The following is an 11,778-nucleotide window of genomic DNA, read 5'->3' on the forward strand; positions in this document are numbered from 1 at the left end:
GGTAGGTGTATCACTTGAGCTCAGGGGTTCAAGACCAGCTTAGACAAAATGGCAAAATCCCATCTCTACCAAAAAATACAAAAAAATTTAACTGGGCATGGTGGTGCATACCTGTAGTATCAGCTACTGGGGAGGCTGAGGTGGGAGGATCACTTGAGCTCAGAAGGCAGAGGTTGCAGTAAGCCAAGATTGTACCACTGTACTCCAGCCTAGGTGACAGAGTTAGACCTTGTCTCAACAAAAAACAAAAAGAAAAAGAAGGGAAGAAAGAAAGAGAAAGAAAGAAAGAAAGAAAGAAAGAAAGAAAGAAAGAAAGAAAGAAAGAAAGAGAGAGAAAATGTAATTTTATGAAGATATCTGTTCTCCCCAAGTTATCCTATTAATTCAGTGACTTCCAACCAAAATCTCCACAGAATTTTGTAAGGGAAACTGATGAGCTGGTTTTGGAATTTATTTGGAACTGTAATCTATGGGGATAACTAAGATACTTTTGCAAAAGAAAAGCAGTGAGGGGGAAATTGCCCTATAAATATCATTCATACTGTAATCTCTTCAAGAAAACGTAACAATATAACTTAAAGCTTTAAAGCATAATTTTAACAAACATATTACAATACCATTTGTAGGACTTAGATTGATTTTTGCTACCTTACAGTGTCATGAAAAACAAATATATATGTGTTCATTGACAAAAGCTCATAGGTTAAAACATACTGTACATGACAGTAATTGAGACAGCTGTAGGAACTATGGTAGAAACAGGCAAATCGTTACAGATTGGATTCTTCAGAAGGAGACACTGACAGAGTTTGGCCTGCAGAGCACAGACGGTCCCTGATTAACAATGCTTCGACTTAACGATTGCTGGACTTTAAGATGGTACAAAAGTGATGGGCATTCAGTAGAAACCATACTTTGAGTACCCACACAACAATTCTATTTTACTTTCAGTACAGTATTCAATAAATTACATGAGATATTCAATCCTTTATTACAATATTGGCTTTGTGTTAGATAGCTTTGCCCAACTGTAGACTAATGTAAGTGTTCTGAGCACGTTTAAGGTAGGCAGGTTTAAGTTAAATGCATTTTGACTTATAATATTCAAGCTTACGATGGGCTTGTTGGGACAGAGCCCCATCATAAGTTGAGGAGCAGCTGTGCTTACTAAGGATCAACATCGGTGGGGAAAAAAAGGGTGACAGCAGGATTGGGCAGAGAGAGAAGCCAACCTGCAGTGCAGGCCTGACAAAGCCCCTCTTCATAAGGAGTTCTGGAGTGTAGATGGTCCATCAGAAGTGGAGCAATAGCATGATGACTCATGAGATGCAGATTAAAATCGCAATGTGATATGACTACATACCCACCAGAATAGCTAAACTCCAAGTGTTGGTGAGAATGTGAGACAGTGGGAACTTTTGTATACCACTGGTGGAAACGTGAACTGCTGCAGCCAGGGTGGAAACTGATTGGCAATGTCTTTTTTTTTTGAGACAGAATCTCCCTCTGTCACCAGGCGGGAGTGCAGTGGCGCGATCTCAGCTCACTGCAACCTCCTACTGCCTAGTTCAAGCGATTCTCCTGCCTCAGCCTCCTGAGTAACTGGGATTACAGGCACACACCACCACGTCCAGCTAATTTTTTGTATTTTTAGTAAAGACAGGGTTTCACCATGTTGGCCAAGATGATCTCGATCTCCTGACCTTGTGATCCCCCGCCTCAGGTTCCCAAAGTGCTGGGATTACAGGCATGAGCCACTGAGCCCAGCCAGCAGTGTCTATTAAACATATGGCCCAGAAATTCCACTCCCCAGTATATACCCAGCTGAAATACATATATATATATATATTGTTTTGTTTTGTTTGTTTTTAAGACAGGGTCTCACTCCGGTTGCCCAGGCTGGAGTGCAGTGGCACGATCTCGGCTCACTGCAGCCTCAACTTCCCAGGCTCAGGTAATTCTCCCACCTCAGCTTCCCAAGTAGCTGGGACTACAGACGCACACCATCCTGCCTGGCTAATTTTCTGTACTTTTTGGTAGATACAGGGTTTCGCTGTGTTGCCCAGGTGGTCTTGAACTCCTAGACTCAAGTGATCCACCCACCTTGGCCTCCCACAATGCTGGGATTACAGGTGTGAGCCACCATACCCAGCCTGAAATACTGACATATGTTGACCAAAAGATGTGTATAAGAATGTTCATAGCAGCATTATTTGTAATAGCCCCCAAATGTCCATCAACAGTGGGATGGAAAATAAAATGTGGTCTATTCCCACAGTGGAATAGTTCAGCAATGAGTGCTGCTACATGAAGCAACATGAATGAATCACATAAGGATGATGCTGAGCAAGAGAAGCCAGCCACAAAACACATGTATGATTCTGCTTATATAAAATTCAAAAGTAGACAAATAATTCTAAGGTCTAAATATGAAAACAACAGTTCCTTTTGGGAGATAATGACTGGAAGAGAGCACGAGGGGAGCTTCAAGGCTGTTGACAGTGTTCATTTCTGGAACTGAGCAGTGCTTGTAGAGGTGTGCTTACCTTATGAAATAATCACTGAGCTCTACACTTGATTTATATCCTTCTATGTGTCTATGTTTGTGTTGCTCCTTAACAAATTACACCTAAACTTAGTGACTTAAATAATGAACATGTATTATTTCATTATTTCTTTGGGTCAGGAATCAAGGTGTGGGTTGACTAAATAGTTCTGGCTTAAGATCTATCGTGATAGTTGCAATCAAGCTGTTGGCTGGTGCTGCAGTCATCTCAGGGCTCCACTGGAGTCTTACAATTTTTTCATAATCTCAGAATGACATTCCGTCATTCAAGGAGAGGGGATTAACACAGGGCATGATACCAGGAGGTGAGGAAAGTAAGCATATATGATTGGTGCTGTTATACTACTCCAGTATTCAGAGAGGAGGGGTGACAAAGAAGACAGAAGAACATCTACAACTTATATTTATCCTCCAGTCCAGCTTTATGACCTCCCCTGGTCTCATGCCTTAGTCTAGAAGTGGAACATGATGGAAAGGGGAAGGAGGGGCTAAAAAAATCCTCAACAACATGAACTGAAAGTGCATATGTTGGCAATAATGTTTGGCAACAGTGGAGGCCCAGCTTCGATGGTCCCTGGTGGTTGTAGGCCAGTGCAGAGCTGCAGCATCTGGTGCAACAGTTCTCCGTGAAAGTGGCTCATCTGAGGGCTGTGACAACAGAAGAAGGGCCCTTGTGCAGCTGTGCAGGCAGAGGTGGCCCCAGCAGGCAATGGAGGTTGAGCTCATAAATGAGGTGCCTCTGGTGATAGGAGCGACTTGGAGGAGAACTAGAGGCCCCACATGAGTGGAGACAATAGTCATCAATATAAAGTGCTACTGTGAATGTGACCCACTTTGTCTTCCAGGCAAATACAAGCCACTTATGTAGGTAAAGCTTTCACTGAAAGGAAGGAGAAATCATCAGCTAGATAGATAGTAACTATGCTAGAGGTGAGTGAGAAGCTGGCTTTGCTCAAGGTGTCAACCGGGCAGCTGCTGGACTGAATCCAGATTGGCTGGTCCTTACGTTGCCCTTGTTGCTTGTCTACAACCTCCGAGAGTCTTGAGCTGGGTGTCAAAGTCTCCTTCTACCCAAAATGTGGATATGTGATGCAGCGAGGCGTCAGGAGATAGGGAATGCTAGGGCTGTTTTTCCTAAAGGCAAGAAGGAAAATGAAAGCTAAGTAGTGGCAGGTAAGGTGGAATTGTCATGATATTATGTGGCCTGTATGTCGGGAGCTTATGCCATTTATTTCTTGTTCCACGTGCATCATTCCTTAAACAAGTGTTTGCTAAATATTTAATGTGCATTTATATTTAATGTAAGGGGGTTTTTTTTGTACAGTAGAAAAAGCCACACAACATCATATGCATTAAGTCTGATAGTCACAGGTTTTCATATGTGGGGATGGCTTAATTTTGGAGGTGGTGACTCAAGGCACTGTTAGTGACCTAGGTGACTACTAGAATACCAGATACAGTCACAAGAATGAATTCAGAGCCCTTTAAAAGCTATGCCTAGCAAATTCCCTTAAGGGTGTGTGAAAAATGGAACTATAGAAAATAATTATCCTGCTCCTCAAGCAATTATAAATGAGATTGTGTCATGTCTTTGCTTAAACCCTCCAGTGGCTACTCCTTACACTTACTATCTACACCGCTTGGCATGGCCTGCAGGGTCTGAGCCGGTGGAGCAGGCCCCTGCACACTTCTCCAACCACACTTCCTGTTCTCAATCCCCAGCTCCATCCACATGCCTCTCCTGGCTGCTCCCCAAACATCTCCAATCCTTTCTGCCTCAGGGGCTTTACACTTGCTCCTCCTTCTGCTAAGAACTTTCGTCTCTGAGGTCTTCATGAGCCAGCTTCTTTCCAACCCCCTTCTCAACTGTTGAAGATAATTTCATAGAGACCTTTCCTGACTTACCCCATTCAAAATACGCACTTCCAGACACTCCCAGCTCCATTACTCAGTTTTGTTTTTTTCCTAGCATCCACCACAATTAACAATTATATTATTTAGTTATTTGTCCACTGTCTTCACTAGGATGGAGACTCCATGGGAGGAGAAACTTGTCTGTTTTGTTCAGCTCTGAATTCCTGGGCATAGATCAGTGCCTGGGCCACACAGGTACACGGGCACTGACTGTTAAATGCATTAATATGTGGATGATTAAATTATGGGCCATGTTTTAAATCAGGGGTGTCCAATTTTTTGGCTTCCCTAGGCTGCATTGGAAGAAAAATTGTCTTGGGCCACTTGTAAAATACACTAACACTAATGATAGCTGATGAGCAAAAAAAAAAAAATCGCAAAAAAACTCATAATGTTGTAAGAAAGTATACCAATTTGGGCAACGCATGGGCCACGGGTTGTACAAGTTTGTTTTAAATGTTTTTAGCTATGTTTACTTCTATAGTTTGTATAACTTGAAGTACAATTTAAGATGATATCACTCTACATTCTTATACTTCTATCAAAAGAATATATTCTTTCTATCTATGTGCCTCAGTAAGAAGCCCAAGAATTCTGGGCTGCTCTTCAAGCTATGGGCTCAGTCCTGTTACAATTGCCTTGTACAAAAATAAATCATTGGATAACTGGGAAACTGGAGTCTTCTGCAGAAAGGCTGCATTCAGAGCTTTTATGTGGAGCTGTTGAGGATGCACAGGATCTCTCCCAGAAACAGGCAGCCTAGAGCCAGATGCAGGTATGGCTGGAAACCTGCCCTTGCAAAGTTTTTCAGGGTGCAGGGATGAGAGGATGCCCTCTCCCATGGCGTTGTCCTAAGCTGTGGTCCCTCTGTGCACCCGTGAGTCTGAACCCCAATGTGACAGCTCCTTGGTTACACAAAACTCTCAGCATAATCACCATGGCAAATATTTATTAAGCTCTGTGTGCCCAATACTATTCCAAATACTTTCATGTACTATCTCATTTCATTTTCATATCAACCCGACCACGTAGCAGCAAAGGTCGTCAATTTCACATCCTCATTTCCAAAATTCAAAAAGCTCTGAAAACGGGACATTTTCATCAGTCATTTACCAGCACACCTTCCCTCGGCGAGGCTCTGCGTGTTTTTTATCCATTCCTATGCACCACAGGTGTTCCTATGTCTCACTGCAGAACTATGAATGTTGTGGAGGAAACGCAACCAGAACACCATGACCATAGACTTTCATCCAGACTGCCAGGCAGGAGCAGTCCCTGAAAGGAGTGTTCTCAAATACCTTGGGGAGGAGGGAGGGTTTTTGGTTTGTTGTTTGTTGCTGTTGTTGTTGTTGTTGTTGTTGTTGCCGTTATAGGGCCTTAGCAGGGGGGTCAGCCCTAATTCAGGAAGTTCAGGAATAGTAGATGAGGGATGGATTTTAGAAGAGAGAGGAATTCTTGCACATCAACCACCGTTGTTCAGGCAATTTGGATTTCATTAAGAGGGATGAGAAGGAGGAGTTAGGGGCTAAGGTCATGTGTTAGAGTGGGTGGAAAAACAGCTGTGGAGGACGAGGACATGCCACAGCCTCAGTGGAAACTTCTCCATCCTCAGTGTGTCTCTCAGTGTATTCGATTGCAAGTACTGCTCCAGACACCACTTTCTCTATTCTAGGAAGTTTCCCAGGCTGCCTCAAGAAATGTGAAATTCTTTTCTTTTGTGTGTAGTACATAAAATGGATACTTTTGGCCAGCTTCTTGCCTTTCTCAGATCTGAAAATCCTGAATTCAGAGACACATTTGACCCAAGGGTCTTGGGTAAGGGATTACAAGCTCTTTTTCTCAGCCCCATCTTACAGCTGAGGAAACCGAGGCCCCTGGGGGTCACAGATCTTGCCCAAGATGTAGCATTTAGTGAGTGGACTAACAGATATCCTGTATTCCAAAAGTCACTCCCAGGTGCCCGAGAGGCTTAGAAGGAATGCATGGCCTCAGGTAGGTGCTGTGCCCAGAGCTGCCCTCCTCACGTCCACAGCATCCTGTCCTGGGCGGGAGGTGGAGTCACTGCCCCTCTCTAGACAGAGGTCAAGGATGAGTGAAAACTCACCCTGACGTTACCATAGTTCTTGCCTCTCCGAGAGTTGATGAGAGAGCCTGTGGTTGTTTTTCTCTCCACTATATTTCCTCCCTGATACACTTCCTTGGCCATTCACAATCATTTATTTTTATGTTTTCCTTAAGGATGACATAGGATGTTTTTATAAGCCTATGCCCTCATTGAAAGTAAAAAGAAAAATGCTTAAAGAGGGTGACATGCTCTGGCCAGGCCTTCGAGATCTGGCAGGAAAACAAGGGCAGCCCTTTCCCACTGCAGGGCTTCTCTGGCCATGCAGCCATGAGGTGAACTCCCACTAATAAGCACTTTAACCCTCAATAAGCGCTCTCAATACTTCATGGGTAAAGACGGGCAAATGTTTTTAAAAGTAGATATGTTACAAAAATTTTAAGTAGGCCCTACCTCCAAAAAACAAACAAACAAAAAGAACACCTCAGGAAGGGCTCCATAAAATGTTTATTTCACTGCAACCTCTTCACAGAGCCTAGTTTTGTTCTACAAAGAGCCCAAACCACCTACATTCTTCACCCATAAGCTTATTACGACCCTAAGTTTTGTGTGGATTTCAAATATGTGATTTTCTGTTTGACAGGAGGCAGGTAGAGGTAAATTAACCTCCTTTCTTATTGCTGGCTCAGCTGCCCTGGAGGGCTGTGGGTTACAGAGTGACTTCATTAGGAGAACAGAGGGATACTCGGGAAGAAAGGCTGGAGCAGCTCCCATCTCAACCGCACAGGGAAATGGTTGCCTGACTTGCTGTATTATAATAGCAAAGTCTCTGCAGGGAACTCATTTCAATACTTTATATACTGAACTTGCTTAATAAGAGTCTGGCATTTGTCAAAGAAATCGGCTTCAACTATGATTTTTTAAATACTAACCAACTACAAAGTAACCCACCAATATCGGAGGGCTATACTGGTTATTTAAAACTCAGCAGCCTAGGAGCCCCGTTTCCTTCAGTTTAGTGGGGTCACTTTTTCCTTTAACATTTAAATGGAAATATTTCATACGCTGGGCTTGGAAACTCAGCATTTCCCCACAGAATGACTGAGGATTCCCAGGGGTATATGCTGTTTACAATAGTTTTCTGCTAGATTTTTTATCTTGCTTAAAGCTTTCTTTGCTTGTTGTCCTGAATTAACCCAACAAACACTACTTTGCCTTAATTTCCCCACAACAAACACTGCTTACCCAAAGCGTGGCAGGTTTTTGTTGAAGCTTTGCGGGAGGCGTTACATTGCATGTACCACTGCAGATTATTTAAAATGGAATGTTTGAGTCTCTATTCTATAACGTTTCCCAGGCTGCCTCAAGAAACTTGAAATTCTTTTCCCTTTAATATGTACAATAATTTTGCTTAGTGTCTTTTCCTAGTACAGCCATCGAGGCATGGGGGCTACTTTTCCACAACAAAATGGCTTTCTGAGCATTTTGTTCAATGAAATATATTTCTTCTTTTAAAGGAACTCTGGGGCCTATTTTAAAACTCCCTCTTTCACATTTACAAAATTTCAAAGGGAAACTTTAAGTAGTTAATCAGTATATGCTGATCAAATAAATTTCAAGCATATTGGTTAAATTCATCTTATTCCTCCATAGAAAGGGAGGAAAGGCTGGGCACAGTGGCTCACGCCTGTAATCCCAGCACTTTGGGAGGCCAAGGTAGGCAGGTCAGTTGAGCCCAGGAGTTTGAGACCAGCCTGGGCAACAAGGCGAAACCCCATCTCTACAATAAATACAAAAAAAAAAAATAGCTGGACATGGTGGCACACACCTGTAGCCCAAGTTACTAGGGAGACTGAGGTGAGAGGATCACTTGAGCCCAGAAGATCAAGGCTGCAGTGAGCTGTGAGCATGCCACTGCTCTCCAGTCTGGGTGACAGAGTGAGATTCTCAAAAAAAAAAAAGGGTGTGTGTGTGTGTGTGTGTATGTGTGTGTGTGTGTAACATTTGTGTGTGGCGGAGGAACATCTGAGTGGGCATTTTGTGCCAAGGGTAATCATGTGTGCTATCTGTGGTAAGCATTATACCATCCACCTAATATTTCTGGCTGTCTGCCTTCTGGGCACAAGGGGGACCAACTTAGGGTCAGTGGGGCCATATGACTCGTTCTGGCCACTGAGATCTAAATGGAAATGATATGTATCACTTCCATTCAGACCCTCCAGAAGGCTCTTTACCTCAACCTAGGTTGCTACGTTCCAGATTGTGGGTGCTCTGTCCACTTGCGTCTTGGATCAGTGTAGAGTAGATCCTCCTCCCACCAAAGCTGGTCTGCAGGGACCCAGTAAACACGTATTATGAGTGGGAAATAAACAATAAACCTGTTGTTTGAAGTCACTGAGATTTAAGAGCTATTTGTTACCATGGTATAGCCTAGCCTACTTTGAGATACTATCTAATTGTAGTTCTTGCAATCACTCTCTGAAACAGGTATTATTATCTCCATGTTATTGATGTGATTTTCTCAGACCACAGAGCAATACATGGTGGAGACTATTTTCAAATCCACATCCATCTGATCCAGTGCCTGTGCTCACTACACTGAATTTATAGTTACTCTTATTAACTTTACTTTTTGGTGAATATTCTTACAAACAAATTCATAGCTTTTTTGAATTTCCAATTCTGCTGTGCAGTGTTGCCAATAAAATAGCACCATAGAATTTTTACTCAATATAATTTCATATGATCCCCACAACACTCCTGTTATGTCAGGCACATTCCTTTGTTTGTTTGTTTTGGTTTTAATTTTTTATTTTACTTTAAGTTCCAGGATACATGTACAAAACGTGCAGGTTTGTTACATAGGTATACATGTGCCATGGGGGTTTGCTGCAATTATCAACCCGTCATCTAGGTTTTAAGCCCTGCATGCATTAGGTATTTGTCCTAATGTTCTCCCTCCCCTAGCCCCCCACCCCCCACAGGACCCACTGTGTGATGTTCCCCTCTCTGTGTCCATGTGTTCTCATTGTTCAACTCCCACTTTGAGTGAGAACATGTGGTGTTTGGTTTTCTGTTCCTGTGTTAGTTTGCTAAGAATGATGGCTTCGCCGGGCGCGGTGGCTCAAGCCTGTAATCCCAGCACTTTGGGAGGCCGAGACGGGCGGATCACGAGGTCAGGAGATCAAGACCATCCTGGCTAACACGGTGAAACCCCATCTCTACTAAAAAAAATACAAAAAAACTAGCCGGGCGAGGTGGCAGGCGCCTGTAGTCCCAGCTACTCGGGAGGCTGAGGCAGGAGAATGGTGTAAACTCGGGCGGCGGAGCTTGCAGTGAGCTGAGATCCGGCCACTGCACTCCAGCTTGGGCGACAGAGCGAGACTCCGTCTCAAAAAAAAAAAAAAAAAAAAAAAAAAAAAAAGAATGATGGCTTCCAGCTTCATCTATGTTCCTGCAAAGGACATGTTCTCATTCTTTTCTATGGCTGCATAGTATTCCATGGTATATATGTGCCACGTTTTCTTTTTTGAGTCCCTCATTCATGGGCATTTGGTTTGGTTCCAAGTCTTTGCTATTGTGAACAGTGCTGCAATAAACATACGTGTACATGTGTCTTTATAGTAGAATGATTTATAATCCTTTGGGTATATACCCAGTAATGGGATTGCTGGGTCAAATAGTGTTTCTGGTTCTAGATTCTTGTATAATTTTTAAAAATTTTACTTTAAGTTCTGGGATACATGTGCTGAACGTGCAGGTTTGTTACATAGGTATACATGTGCCATGGTGGTTTGCTGCACCCATCAACCCGTCATCTAGGTTTTAAGCTCCACATGCATTAGGTATTTGTCCTAATGCTCTCCCTCTCCTTGACCCCCACCTCCCGACAGGTCCTGGTGTGTGTTATTCCCCTCTCTGTGTCTATGTGTTCCCATTGTTCAGCTCCCACTTATGAGTAAGAACGTGCAGTGTTTGGTTTTCTCTTCCTGTGTTAGTTTGCTGAGGATGATGACTTCCAGCTTCATCAATGTCCCTGCAAAGAGCATGAGCTCATTCTTTTTTATGGCTGCATAGTATTCCATGGTGTATATGTGCCACATTTTCTTTGTACAGTCTGTCATTGATGGGCATTTGGGTTGGCTCCAAGTCTTTGCTATTGTAAAAAGTGCTGAAGCAAACATACGTGTGCATGTGTCTTTATAATAGAATGATTTATAATCCTTTGGGTATATACTGCAGTAATGGGATGGCTGGGTCAAATGGTATTTCTGGTTCTATGTCCTTGAGGAATCGCCACACTGTCTTCTACAATGGTTGAAATAATTTACACTCCCACTCACAGGGTAAAAGCGTTCCTATTTCTCTGCATCCTCTGATTGCTGCCTGCTCCTTCCTCTAGAAGCTTTGTCCCAGAGGGCTACTGGCCTGATGCCCACTGAAGCTCTCCCGTAGGAGGTGTCTGTCCATCCCTGTTGGGATGTCTCTCCCAGTCAGGAGGCACAGGGATCAGGGACCCACTTGAGGAGGCAGCCTGCCCCTTAGCCGAGCTCGAGCTCTACTGTGCTGGTAGAACCTCTTTGTCAGGATCTGCTGCTCTTTTCAGAGCTGGCAGGCAGAAACATTTAAATCTGCTGAAGCTACGCCCACAGCCGCTCTTCCCACGGGTGCTCTGTCCCAGTGAGATGGGAGTTTTATCAACAAACCCCTGACTGGCGCTGCTGCCCTTCTTTCAGCGATGCCCTGCCCAGTGAACAGGAATCTAGAGAGGCAGTCTGGCCACAGCCAATTTGCCGTGCTGTGTCGAGTTCTGCCCGTTCCAAACTTCCAGGCCTTTTTAGCAGTCAGGGGAAAACCGCCTACTCAAGCCTCAGGAATGGCAGACACCCCGCCCCCCACCAAGTTCACTCGTCCCAGGTTGACTTCAGACTGCTGTGCTGGCAGCGAGAATTTCAAGCCAGTGGTTCTTAGTTTGCTAGGCTCCATGGGAGTGGGACCTGCTGAGCGAGACCACTTGGCTCTCTGGCCTCAGCCCCCTTTCCAGGGGAGTGAACGGGCCTATCTCACGGGGGTTCCAGGCGCCACTGGGGTACGAAAAAAAAACTCCCACAGCCAGCTCAGTGTCTGCCCAAACAGCAGCCCAGTTTTGTGCTTGAAAACCAGGGCCCTGGTGGTGTAGGCACCCGAGGGAATCTCCTGGTCTGTGGGTTGCAAAAACTATGGGAGAAGCATAGTA

Source organism: Macaca fascicularis, chromosome 1 (genome assembly GCF_037993035.2).
Source record: "Macaca fascicularis isolate 582-1 chromosome 1, T2T-MFA8v1.1".
In the NCBI taxonomy this organism is placed as follows: Eukaryota; Metazoa; Chordata; class Mammalia; order Primates; family Cercopithecidae; genus Macaca; species Macaca fascicularis.